Source organism: Triturus cristatus, chromosome 7, assembly GCF_964204655.1.
Source record: "Triturus cristatus chromosome 7, aTriCri1.1, whole genome shotgun sequence".
NCBI lineage: Eukaryota > Metazoa > Chordata > Amphibia > Caudata > Salamandridae > Triturus > Triturus cristatus.
The window spans coordinates 584,357,380-584,371,700 of record NC_140590.1 but is presented as its reverse complement, the minus strand read 5'-3'; the positions used below and the strand labels follow the sequence as shown (position 1 = coordinate 584,371,700).

Sequence of the window (14,321 nt, the reverse complement as noted above, 5' to 3'; positions counted from 1 at the left end):
GAGGGCCCGGGAGGGGAGAATCCTTCGGCCAGAAAGATCTCCATAGATCAGCAGCAGATGAACCAAAGATCATGATCTTGGTCTTATCCGGGTTACATTTTAGCTGATTAATGGCAAGTCACTAAAACACCTTACAGAGGCAGTTTTGATAGCCTCCCCAGCAAACTCTTCTCGCTTTCCACAGGAGAGAAGATGGGTGTCACCTGCAGAGAAGATTACTTTAACTCCTAGAGACTCCGCTAATGCTGCTAATGGTGTGAGATAAACATTGAGCAAGGTAGTGCTCAGAGCCGAACCCTGAGGTACCCAAACCATCAGTTTGCACACTTCAGAAGAAAAAAGAGGCATCCAAACGTCTTGGCTTCATTTCATCCATAAAGGAGGTGAGGCAGTTCAGAGCTATATCCTTAATCCTAATCACCTGGATGTTATGTTATGCTACACTAAGAGGTTAATCACTAATGGCCCAGTAATTGTTATGGATACATGTCTAAATACAGGGATTCTGCCAAATGAGAGAAGTGACACCAAAGGACTAAAATAACTGCTAAGGAGCAACCAATTTGGGGCTACATGTGCAAAAGCCATGCCACTTTTTAAAGGCCTACCACTGTACACTTATACCTCATGAGTGTAGTAAGAAACATCAGTACAACCAGGCCAGGAGAACCAGTAACAGGTCTACGTGGAAGGCCTTGAGCAGAAAGACCAGCAGTAGAAAGAGGAGGAGCCAGAAGAGAACCACATGGACCACATGGAGGACCGAGAGAAGGTGGATCAGGATGAAAGAGGATTAGGACCAGGCTCAGGAAGACCAAGACCAGGGGGGTCAAGAGGACTAGGACCTGGGGATGGAGGAGGACAAGGAAAATGAGGCTGAAGAAGAGTACTAGGAGTAGGAGAGGACATGGACTAGAAGGACCAGTACAATATGTACAAGGAACATAGGACAAGGGGAGAAGGACTAGTTGGAGGTGAAAGACCAGGAAGAGAAAGACAAGGATCATGCATAGCAAAGAGAGGACCATGAATTGGATCAATAGACCAGCAGGTGGACCATGAGTAGGAGAATCAAGCACTGGAGGACCAGGCCAGAAGGACCAGCAGGACTATGAAGAGTGAGTTTACTAAGAACAATAGAGCCGGGGTGAGCAGTAGGATCAAGAAAAGGAGCACTGGTAGGACCGGGTCCTGGAGGTCCAGGAAGATGGAAACCAGCAGGACCTGGACCAAGAAGAACAGAACTAGGATAACAAAGAAGAGTTGCACCTGATGGATGAGGAGTTGGAGAAGAGGGACTAGCAAGAGAATCGGGACCAACCGGATGACCAGGTCAAAGGTAAAGCATAGTGGAAGAGGGGAAGATGGGGAGGAGGACCAGACCCAGGTGTTAAAAAAATCGGGAGGATCAAGAGGACCAGAAGCGGAGGAAGAGGGTGAAGACTAAGGGAATGAAGAGGAACACATTAGGAAGAGTTCCAGAAGGCGCTAAATATTAGACCCAGGAGTGAAAAGGAAAGGACCAGTTCAATGTGTTTTAGGAAGAGGCCTAAAAGGAGGAGGGGCAAGAGAAAGTGGTGATGGGAGACATGAGAATGCCAAGGGAGACCAGAGGAAGCACAAGTAGAAGAAGGCTATGCTGAGAACCAGGAGGATTAATATTGAAGGATCACTGCCATCAGAATTACCAAGATAAAGAACAGAAGCACTATATAGATTAGGAGCTGTGGCTGTGATGGATCTGGAGGGGTGTGCGAGGGCGAGTTAAGAGGAGCACAGGTGTCTAGAGACAGAATCCTAATTGAGAGGCTTCCAGTAGGTGGTCTTGTTTCAGGAATTTGGTCAGTTGCTGGTTCATGGCTTTCTTTAGTTCTTCGGCTGGGTAGGGGAGCAGGGGGATCGGGCGATAATTTTTTAGATCGTTGGGGTCGACTGAGGCATTCTTTAAGAGGGGTCGGATGTCTGCGTGTTTCCATCTGTCTGATTAGGTTGCTGTGGAGATGGAGGTAGTGAGGATGCAGGTGAGTTGCATGCTGATTGGGTTCGTTGTGAGGTTGTAGAGGTGGAGGGGGCAGGAGTCAGTGGGTGCACGGAGTGGATGGAATACATGATGGATGAGATGGTCAGGGCGGCCAGTGGAGACCAGGAGTAACGGTTTGGCTGATAGGTAAAGGTCATTGGGGTTTAGGGTGGCTGGTTGGAGGTTAAAATTATTGTAGATGTTGGTGATCTTGCAGTGGAAGTAGTCTGGGAGCGTGTCACCGAGTTCTTGGTAGTGGTGAATGGTGTTCTCTGTGGCTGTTGGGTTGGAGAATTTTTTGACTATTTTGAAGAGTTCCTTTGTGTGGTTGGCCGCGGAGTTGATGCGGGTGGAGATGGCTGCTTTCTTGGCTTCTTTGATGTGCTGGCAATATTAGCTGAGGGTAGTTTTGTGAGCCGCTCTGTTGGCAGGGTTCTTAGTGGCGTGTCATAATTTCCCCAGCTAATAGCAGTTGTGCTTGGAGGTCCTGAGTTCTGGGGTTTATCACAGTTTCTTGCTTAGTGTCTTTAAGCGTTAATAGAGAGAAGGTTGCCTTTGATCTCATCTTGTCTCCAAACTATGCTATAGTGCTTGGGATACTCTGGCTGGAATGACACAATCGCTCTGTGAATTGGGACTCCAATTATAAGAGACCTTCTGAAGACCAGTCTTATTCCAGTATAACGCAGATCCAGACACTTTTTGCCGACACTCGCGGGGACCGGTTACCTGAGAGAACGCACACACCTAGTAACAAATACATCTACTTTTTATAACGACTTTGTGCACAGCGATAGGACAGCTGCAGTCTGACGTGACAACCGCTGGTAGAACTTGACAGAGACCATAAGATAAGGTCAATTTGGTGAGACTGAAATCTTGCCCTGAGGAAGTCTGCTGTGACACCAACAGCTTGAGACGAAACACGTATGGGCAAAAGGGCTCCTATTACCAATCAAGGAATAAAAAGAATATTGAAACCAAGACCTCAAATCATTTCAGTGCCTGGAGAATAGTAGCGATAATTCCGGAACCTTTTCTGATTGAGGAAGAATGGAGGGCTCTTCCTCCTCCGGAGCACCAGATAACTTTTGGACATTGGCTTAAATTTTGTTTGTGATATCCTGTATATACATTTGGTGGGTGAGCCAAAATCCTAGCCATTTCCTTGTTTTGTGCTATTATAATACAGATCTTGACCATTCCTATGGCTTATCAAGACCTTAATGGAATCTTTCAAAAATCTACTTCTGTATCACTTCCTCCTCAAAGGGATTTGTATTGTGCCATCGTGATAGTACCCGGAGCAATAATTATTTGTGGCAGAATATACTCTCTTCCTCAGCACGAGAAGCAGGTTCTGAGAGAATACCTGGATGAAATCCTTTGGATTGACCTAACAGGCTTGTCAACATCTCAGGCTGGAGCTCCTCCCTTCTACCGCCAAAGACGTCCAAAGAGCGAAGACTTTACATTGATTATCATGGATTGAATGCTGTCATCTTTAAGGACACTTACCTGTTTTTACTCATCAAGAATATCCTTGAGTCCGTTCAGGGTGCTAAATAGTTTACAAAGTTAGACCACCATGGAGTTTAACCTTTGCTCCAGATAAAGAATAGTGATGAGTAGAAGACTGCCCTTTGGGTACTATGAATATTGGGTTGTGCTCTTTGGTCTTACAAACACTACAGCAGCTTTCCAGAGATTCCTTAATACCATGCTCTCTGCACATTTTGAACCAGTTTCTTATGGTGTACCTGGATGACATTCTGATCTCCTCTGCTTCAATTCCTGAACATTGAGTGCATGTTTGTTCCATCATTTTACTTATCAGGTAAAATCATCTATCATGTGAATTGGGGAAGTGGGAGTTTGAAAGAACAGAGTGAGGTATTTGGGGTATTCCTCTCTTATTGTTGATTATCTGTGGACCATCTCAAGATCTCCACCATCTTGAACTAGCTGACTCCTAAGTCCATCAAGGAGACCCAGAGGTTCGTAGGGCTGGCTAACTTTTACAGACAGTTCATGAAGAACTTTGCTGACATGAACAACCATATATCCACCACTAGGGGCGGCTCCTCCACTGGGGTGGAGGAGCATCATCTCACTACTTTCTTGCAGTGCGAGAAGCAGAAACATAAAATGGTAATAACTTTCAGTTATTACCATTTTATGTATTGTTGCGGGTGGGCGGGGCTGCTCTGCGAGCAGGACAGGAGTGGTGGGCCAACTCCTGCCCTGAGAGCGCAAAGACTGTTTAGTTGGCCCTCCAGGGCCGCCCAAACCAGTCATGCACTTTTTGCTGTTCTCCATACAGGCTGCAATGCCTGCATGGAGAACATGGCCTCCCCATAAGCGCCTGGCTAGGCACCATCCCGACCAATCACAACATTGCTTGCAGCGTTGTGATTGGCTTAGGGGAGGGAGCATGGCTGCCTGCTTCCTGTTCCCATTATTTTGTATTATTATTAAATGAAACCTCCCCCGCATGACCTCCTCCGCGACTCGTCTCCCCCCTCCGCGACTGTCCACCACTTTTAAGAAGGAGAACCTATCTAAAGGGTTTTCATGGACTCTTGAAGCCCAGAAAGCCTTTGTGAATCTCAAGAATGCTTTCACCCAAGCTCCTATTCGCAGACATTTAGGCCATTCAGAAAGTGTATTGTGGTCACTGATGTTTCATAATTTGCTGTTGGAGCAGTGCTACCTCAGCTCGAGGAGGTCAATAACCTGGAACATTAGTTCCGGAATGTGAGCTCTTGGCCCTAAAGAATGCTTGTACGGAGAAGGTAGCATATATTGCTGGTAGCTGTTGGAACTTTTGAGGTTGGAGGGACCATCAAAACCTCCAGTTTCTCCAGAGCATGCAATATAGAAATAGCAGACAAGCTTGTGAAGCCTATTTCATTTCTCTTTATGGCTTCTATGTTATTCACATCCATGGCACAGACAATGTTGTCAAGATGAGACATTTTGTTTGAAGATTCTGAGACCGCTTTCCATATGCTTCCTAGCAAAGTTGTTGGTATAGCAAAGTCCTTTCTACAGCATGTGAGAGATGCTTCTGCTGAGATTTCTGTGGAAGGCCTTAATGTCCTACACGGTCAAGTACCCTTGGAATACTGCCAGAATCTATATTTTGATCAGCAAGCCTTCTTGATCCCGACTAAGGTCCTTCAAACCGAGGTTCTAGGAATGTGTCCCAACACTTCAGTAGCAGATCAGCATAGTGAAGGAAGTGAACCAATTAGGGCCACCCGGGTCACTCACAACCACCTCTGAGCCTTCCATACAAATGAAGATCGGTCAGACAGTAGAGAATACAAACCAAGTATATTTATTCAGGTACACTCGAGCGGAGTCCAGTCTGACCAGCCTCCTGGGATTGCTGCAGAGGGACTGACTTCAGCAAGCATGGTGATGCATTACGTACAATTCAGAACCAATAAAGACCTGCCCAGACTGGAAATTTCCAGTCGGCACCAACTATACAAATAAGGTACAGAAGATGAATTTCGATCCTGAGACCGGGCACATGCTATCTTACTATCAAAGTCGTTCTGCCTGTGCCCACCACTCTAAGGGTGGGGGCAGGCATCTATCTAGTGGTAAAGGTATGCCTTAATAAGAACAGGGCATTCATTAGTACAGCAAGGCCCAACCTTGAAGAAACGAAAACTACCACAGCTGCTTTCAGCCAGTGCAGATAGATATTAGTTTCGATCATGCCATAAGATGGCTGCCAATCGTAAAATGGTGCAGGTGCATGCTAATTTAACATAGAACAATACATGAGCACCACAGCGAAAACATTTTATTTCCAACAATAGGATTGTTTGAACCTTATGTTATGCTATGCAGATTTGTAGTATGCACTACCACCCAGTTGGGTATCCTGGCGCTAGTCCTAGGTTCCTTCTGATGGCCTACTGCTTCCAAGGATGTGGAGTGTTATGTTAAGTCTGTCCTGTTTGTGCAAAATCCAGTACAGTCCATGATTCGTGGTTAGCTTTTCCCAGCATTTGCCTTTCCCTCTTCATCCATGACACATGATTTTCAAAGCCTTTATTTTGGACATACCCTCTTTGGCAGGAACAAAGAGATCATGGTCACAGTAGGCCTCTTTTCTAAAATGGCTCACTTTTCTTTAACATGGAGGCTTCCATCTAAAGCGTGATGGCAAGAAGATTTCTGACTGATATAGTCTGCATGCATGGGATCCTTAACACTATAATTTTAGACAGGGGCTCTTAATCCATTTCTAGATTCTGGCACTCAATTTACACTACCTTGGGCTCCATCAAGCTCTGTCCTCAGGTTACCATCCACAGTCCAATGGACAGACCAGAAGGGCCAACCAGAGTCCTGAACAGTATCTGGGGTGCTTCTGAAATGACACTCAAAAAGCAACTGGGCAGCATTCGTACCCTTATCATAGTTGTTGTATAACAAGTCTGTTCACTTTGCTACCATGGTCTATACGTTCTATTGTATCCAGGGTTTCCCCCCTCATTCATTTCCATCTTCTCTGCTGTCCCCTTTTTTGGGTCTGCTGCTGCTGATTTAATAGAGAGACTTGACTCTGAAAGAAAAGTGATAGTTCAGAATTTACAAAATTCTAACACTGCAATAAACAGAATTAAGAAGTCTTGTTCCCAACTTTAAGGTAAGAGAAGAGGTTTAGCTGTCTTCCAGGTTCTTTCCCACTTAATAATTGACATTCTGGCTTTGTCCTTGATTTCTTTGGATCTTTTTTATAACAAACAAACCAATAAATCCCATTGCCTTCAGTCTCCGTCTTTCTAACTCTTGGAAGATTCACCCTACTTTTTACGTCAGCTAGATGAAGCGTTTTGGGCCTGATCCATTTTGTCAGAGTTCTCTTCTTCCTCCTGTTATAGTAGATGGAAAACCAGAGAATGAAGTTAGGCAGAGCTTATCTTCCCAGATATTTAGAGACCACTCAGAGTTCTGTTTTTACTGGAAGGGCTATCTGCTAGTGAGCGTTCTTGGATTCCTGCTGCTTCAGTCCATGTCCCTAGATTGGTTTATAATTTGTTTTAATGGCCTTGCCTGCTAAGTCACTGACCTTGGGCAGGAGGACTCCTAGGATCCAGAACAAGACCACCAGTTGGACTAGGAGAAGAAAATCACAACTTGAGGGATGAGGTGGATAAGATCCAGTAGAACTGTTGCAACTGCAGTATCTTGGCCACCTGGGTTGCTAAGAAATGCTATACCTTGTGTGGTCCTGCAGTTCTCAGATCTCATGAAATACACAGGAAGCCTACAGCTGCAGGTTTGAGTTTCACTAACCTGGGGCAGCCTGTCCTCAAACTCCTTGGCTCCTAGCTGATTCCCAGTTATCCTCCAGCTGCAAAAATTGTAATCACCTGCCTAAGGCTTGGGGTCTACCTTACAAAGCTGCTCTGCAACTAGTCCAGTTGAGGTTTTCATTCCTGTTTCTTTCCTTTTTTATCATAGGTGTTTCTTCCTTGATTCCTTTCTAGTTTACAAAATTCTTTGACTTTCCTGTGGTATGTTGTTTGATGCCATTTCCTTTTTCTCTTCTTTTAGTATATGTTGGCCCTCTCTGCAGGGTCACCACCAAACCTTTTGCCTTCTCCACTCCTGTTTTGCTGAATCTGATTGTTGGCCCTAGGACTCTGTGAAATGTACCACTGCTAACCACTGCTAAAGTGTTTGTGTTCTCTCGTTAAAACATGGTAAAATTGGCCTACACCTGATTGGCCCATTTCAATCTAATTCTAAATCCATAGTAAAGTGGTACTGTGGATACCCAGACCCGTTAAATTAAATGCTACTAGTGAGCTTGCAGCACTTATTGTGCTGTCCACTTAAGTAGCCTTTTAAAACCTGATGCATAGGCAGGGTGCATTTTATTTAAAAGGTTAGAAATATACAATTTAGTTTTACATGTTCGGATAGGGAAAAACTTCTACATTTGTTTGTGACAACTGTGAGTCCTACTTCTCCCATAGGTTAACTTTGGGTTACTTTATTACATTTACCAGGTAGAAATGGCATGTTTGATGTCTAAAGAATTATAGTATAGAAGTTGGCCTTTGTGTAATCCTCCCAGGCAGTGTTACAAAGGGGGATTATGTGTGAGCAGGATGGACCATTCTGCCAGATTGGAAGGGGCAGATCTGTTTATTTCAAAGAAGCTGCCTCAGCACACTCACAAAGAATTTATACTAGGCTTTTGCCACCCCAGACGTCCCGGGACCAGGGCAGGGAGAAAGGAAATTCCAGAAACATCTGTGGGGAAGAATCTTCAGAAGTTTGTTCCACATAAAAGCTGGCACCAGGTATAAAAATAGCACCATTAGACCCACTCTTCAGTTCACTTCTGGACCTACAGAGGACTCTCAGAGGACTGCTTTGCTGCCTAATGCATGCTGTGTACTTCAGAGGCCTGCCCTGTCACTCAAAGAGGACTTCCCTACTGCCTGAAGCCTGCTGTGTGCTCTCAGAGGACTGCCTTGCTACTTGAGACCCACTTTTCTGCTTGAACCAAGGACCACCAGAGTGACTCCAAGGGCTAGTTTGTTGGCCTCCTGTTCAGAGTTACAGGAACAAAAAAAGCTTTTAAAGTGTTCCTTGAACCAGCCTGAAATGAGTACTGGCCCTCTAAGTGGAGACTAAAGGTGCCCAACCAGCCTAAATCACAAACCTGGGACTTTGACATTTTTCAGTCAAAAGAGCTCTGAGAATCAAGAGGGGACCAGGACCTACCTGATTGCCAATCCGACGGAGGTGCATCGCCAGTCAGCCTGACTTTGCGTTAGCGTCTGCTATGTTTTCCTTTCTGCAGCAGTGAATCCTGTTCAGTGGAAGGGTGTCCAGCCTCCTGGAGCCCTTGTCGGATACAGCCTGCAACTTCATCCCACTGGAGCTCTTCAACTTTCCGAAAAAAGAGACTAACTCTGGATGAAGGAATTTTTTAGGCGACTTCGTCCAATGGCTCCCTGATGACGATGCCTCTTTGCATTGCCCTGCTGAAATTTACTTTCTCAAGTTTTTTCCCATGAAACTTCTCCTAGTCCGAATGGTCAGTGGAGACACTGCCCAATCCATCTCAACTATCCGAACTTTTGACTTCACCCCTATTTCATGCAACTATATGTCCACTTTTGCCGCTTTCATCTTTTAGGTGCTAGATTGCAGTAAAATCTTTCAAAATCCCTATCTCCAGTTCCATTCATTGGAATTGTGTTGTTTTGGTGACAAATAATGTATTAAACTTTACTCTATTATCCAAAATTGGTGTGGCATTTTTCATATATTTTGTTTTCACTTTATTACTGTTCCAGTGCTGCTTAAAGTACTTTACACATTTCCTCTATGTTAAGCCTGACTGTTTTGTGTTGAGATACCAGAGGATGAAGTACAGGTTAATTTAGTGACGTTTTGTGGTTCATCCTGAAAGGAACTGTGGTTGTTGCATGAGTAGGGTTAGCACCGACCTCAACCAATAACCCAATGCCTCACACCATATAAATGTTTCACTCTAGTTTGAGAATGTGCTGCAACAAAGCTGTGTTGCTTTGCTTGTTTCCTCACTCTTTCTACTTGCTTATCCTGATTTCTTGCTCCTGAACAATTGAAATGCCGAATTTCTTTGAATCCTTTGTCCAGCAAGGAGGTTTTTTTACACCTTTATTTCTTTCCCTTAAGAAAGTCGCAGCTTCTTTAGGGCAATTGCCTACCACATTATTCCAGTGTGTGGTGACTTTGTGTCTTCAAGAGACAGCAAAATACCTGGATTACGGGTAAGTGTCCAGACCTAATTAAGGGCTTGGACAAGGCAGGCCAGCAGGAACAAAAAGGAAGAGGAGGAAACGGGCTAAGACTAGGAGGAAGACTAGGAGGAACAAGAGAACCAGGGATATCTGGACACTTTATTTACAGAGTCTATGCATGGATATGTATTGAGTATTATAAGAGAAACACATTACAAGATTCCCATAATGAATCCATGGTTGAGCGAAGGCTATTTGCATATTTTTCTGGGAGTCTCAGCATTTTCTGAGAGTCTTATGGGCTATGATGATTGACTACATTGGACTCAAGCATAGCTGCCAAGTAACTCCATGTTATGTGAGAAGCCAATCATGACTTTTTTCTATTCTAAGGGCCAACAGAGGAATCCTGAAGGCTAGCATGGGAAACGTTGCTAGAATAGCAGAGGAGTTCTGAGGGATGGCAGAGGTTGCTTAAGGCTGGCCACACGGTCTGAAGGCAGGCAGGGGTGTAAGGGCCTTTGAAACTTGCCTTCATTTCCGATCAGTGTGTGAGTGCGTTCCTGCCAAGGGGGCAACTGGAGCTTGAATAAAAACGCGGCAGCCCTTGCCGCGAGGCACTCAGCAACCCGTGAAGATTGGGTGCCATGGGGCTTGGTATGCAACCTGGCTTCGAATATGGAACACTGACTATGGTTTTTGATTGTCTCCAGGTGCGGAGGCCCATTCAGGGCTTTGAATTGTGCAAGAAACAGCGGATATAAGTGCACCCATTTAGGGTTTGATGCAAGACACACTACGAGATCCAGAAATCTTTGCCCATTGAAGGGCGTGGTATAACTATAAATGAAGGTGTGTCCTGTAAATGCACGTGGCTGTCGAGCCTTTGAGAAAGAAGCATCACGGCTTTGAAACGCGTCAGGCTGAAACGACAACCTTTGCTGTGCAATGCGATCTGCACATTGGAGGCAATTTTGACCAATAAAGGATTCATTTCCGATCAGTGTGTGAGTGCGTTCCTGCCGAGAGGGGCAGCTGGAGCTTGAATATATATATATATATATATATTCACTTAAAAAACCATAGGTTTCACACAAGTTATAGTTAGCTGTACATTTCACTCGTAAAAAACCAATGAAATTCCACGTTATAGTTAGATCAGGTAACTATAACTTGCGCGCCCACAATAAACTGCTGATGACGTCACATATTACATCACTCATGACATGGTCAGTGACATCACTCATGACATCAATGATGACATCTGAAATGACACATTGTGGATTGCGGTCGCGCAAGTTATAGTTACCTGATCTAACTATAACGTGGAATTTCATTAGTTTTTTACGAGTGAAATGTACAGCTAACTATAACTTGTGTGAAACCTATGGTTTTTATGTGAATTTGCAAGGTTTTTTAAATGCTAATTCCTAACTATAACGTGTGTGAAACCTATGGTTTTTTCAGTGAATTTGTACGGTTTTTAAAATGCTAAGTTATGTATTTATTTTTCACCGTGCACACACCCTGCGCGCACGGTGCGCTTCGCGCACCGTGCGCGCACTGTGGGCACTCAGTGCGCTTCGCGCACCGAGCGCCCACGTTGCGCATTTCGTGCCGTGCACGCCTCGCCATTTTTTAGAAAATATCAATTGTTTTTATCTCCCTTGGGGGTCCTTACATTTATATATTAAATGTGATTCTTAATTCTTTTTATTTTTTTTTACCGTACGCGTACGGTAAGCTTACCGTACGCGCACTCCGCGATTTTTAAAAAAAATTATTACATTTATTTTTCGTACTTTTTGGTCCTTCGTGGACCCCCTGACAAACGCTAGGGGGTCTGCAACTCTCTTCGTTGCCCCCTTTTCACGTTATCCACCTTTGTTTTTCAGAGCGAGAGACAGAAAATGGCGGCCGACACTTTCTGATTTCGACCGATTCGAATGTTTACAGTCATGTAACCACCAATCAGAATTGAGCTCGCGCACGGCACCGTACGCGTACGGTAAGCTTACCGTAAGCGCACGGAGCGCGCTTACAGATATATATATTGATTTAAATGCTATTTTCTCAGGACCTACTGAACAGATTTACACCAGACCTGCAAAAGGCACATCCCTGACCTGAGGACTACCTCTCTGCCCAATTTCAAGTAATTCTGTTCAGCCGTTCGGGCTGTAGCTCGGACTAAAGGTCCTATGGGAAAATGCATGGGGAAAACGCGTTTTGGGACCCCCCTTTTTTCTCAGCCCCCGCTTGACGAATCCCCCCGAGACTTTCAGGGTAGGAGCGGAGCGTAGCGCCCCACCTATTTTGAAAAATTCGCAAGGATTCGTCAACCGGCGCCAAAGTTATTCCAAATAGAATGTTGCGGATTTCCTATGGAAACACGGTCCTAACTATAACTATCTACTGGCGACCGCCAGTAGATAATATATATATATATATATATATATATAGAGAGAGAGAGATATTCAAACCGTTTTTCGCGTTGTACCTCTGCCATCCAATGGTGGCGAGCTGACGGCGAGGTCGTGACCCCCAACATTTTCACATACACCAATCTTCCAGTATAAGAGAGTGCGCCAGGCCCAAAGTCCTTTTTCAGCGAGCTTTATTTAATTCGAAGCAATGGCAAACACTGCCTGATGCGTTTCGGAGCAGCAGTTCCTTTGTCACGGGTCAATTCAAAGTTCATATTTACCATGTGATATAGTGCACCCAAGTGTAATCAACATGAACAAAGGACTACATCGCTGCCTCAAATGTATGATTACAGCAGCATCCATTTTTTAAGGGTTAGTTTGTACCACATAATGCATTGTTATCGGTATAAACAAATGTAAATAATCGTATTAACACATTAATTCAACAAAGTCAAATCATTTTCTGTGATAATTTTGTTCCAGGTGGAAACTTAATCAATATATGAATTTTCATGGGTTCATTTTTCTGAACATCCATTGTTCATCTTGCAACCATTCCACCCAAGTGGTTCCTACTTTTGAATAATTTACATTATGCTGATATAGTGTCAATTCACATTTTACTTATTTCCAATTCAGCCCAAGTGGGCTAATGTTCGATTTAAACATGCATATTTTCAATTCATGAAATAACATCGTCAATGGTAGCTTATTCCGCAATTCTTCACAACAAGGCAAAAGCTCTGTCTCCTACAAGATAAATAAAACCAAGTGCACTGATCAATAAATGATCTATTACCATACCTGTTTAAAAACACAAACATCATTTACAAGAGGCATTCATGCGGGTTTATATTTTAAACATCAATTCATTAACCATGATTCTAATACATCTCAGCCGAGATGGACAGACAACTCTTCGTCTTTATTGATGCCCTCAGGGTACATAGTTTCGTATTTTATAATCATTCTTTATTCTAATCTCCGTAACTCTTGAATCCTATTACCACCCCTCTCTGAAATAGGAATTCAGTCTAAGGCACAGTATCTGAGCAAACTCACATCTTTGTTGTGACATTCTTTAAGATGCCAGGCAATGGGATATTGCTTGTCTTCATTTGTTATCGCCCGCATGTGTTCTAAAATTCACCGCTTCACCTGGTGAATGGTACTGCCAATATATAATAACTGGCAGGGACATATTAGGGCATACACACAAAAGTCGGACTTACAGCTCAGGTGTTTTGTGATAATAAATGGTTTTGAAGATTTGGATAATCTGATCTGTTTGCAATTCGTACTATTCCTACATGCCTTACATGATGTACAAATGTAAAACCCTTGAATATTTGATCGAAAGTCGATCTCAGGGAGTAAAACACTTTTGCATAACATATCTTTTAATGTTGGGCATCTGCGAAATGTAATTCTAGGATTACTGTCAATACATTTCGCCAGAATTTCATCAGTGCTAAGTACATTCCAAAATCTTTTAAAACATTTTCGTACTTCTCCTGCCTGATTACTAAAGGAAGTGATGAATCTTATAGATTCTTACTCTGGATTAGCATCATCTTTGATTTTTAACAATTCTTCTCTTTTGACTTATTTCACCTTATTACAGGCTTTTTAAATTATTTTTTGAGAATATCCTCTTTCTTCGAATCTATTCTTCATGATATTCATTTCTTCCACAAATGCGATCTCTGAACTACAATTACGTTGTGCCCTTAGTAGTTCCCCATAGGGTATACTGTTTATGAGATTGGTAGGATGACAGCTTTCGGCGTGTAGTATGCTGTTTCCAGCCGTGCTCTTTCGAAACAGTTTACTTTCCAGCCGATAGCTGGGGCGAAGCAGGTTCCCATCGCCGTCCCCTGGGCTTGACAGTAGATCACATGATCGAAAATAAAAAAATTGTTTTTCAGGCAAGTAGACATCATAGTAAGTAGGATTTCTGTATGCATGAGGTAACAGACAGGCCGACCTTTAAGATAATACCTACAGGCTTCCAAGCCTAATTCATGAGGTATACAAGTATAGAGGCTATTCACATCCAATGTTAATAATAGCATACCTTGATCCCAGATTACATTCTCA

At 43.6% G+C, this 14,321-nt stretch overlaps 1 protein-coding gene across 1 annotated transcript in view; it reads left to right on the top strand.

The window, feature by feature from the left end:
* CA10 (carbonic anhydrase 10 (inactive)) overlaps nt 1-14,321 on the top strand; it is an 812,800-nt gene that overhangs the window by 64,489 nt on the left and 733,990 nt on the right. The gene's annotated exons all lie outside the window — the stretch shown is intronic.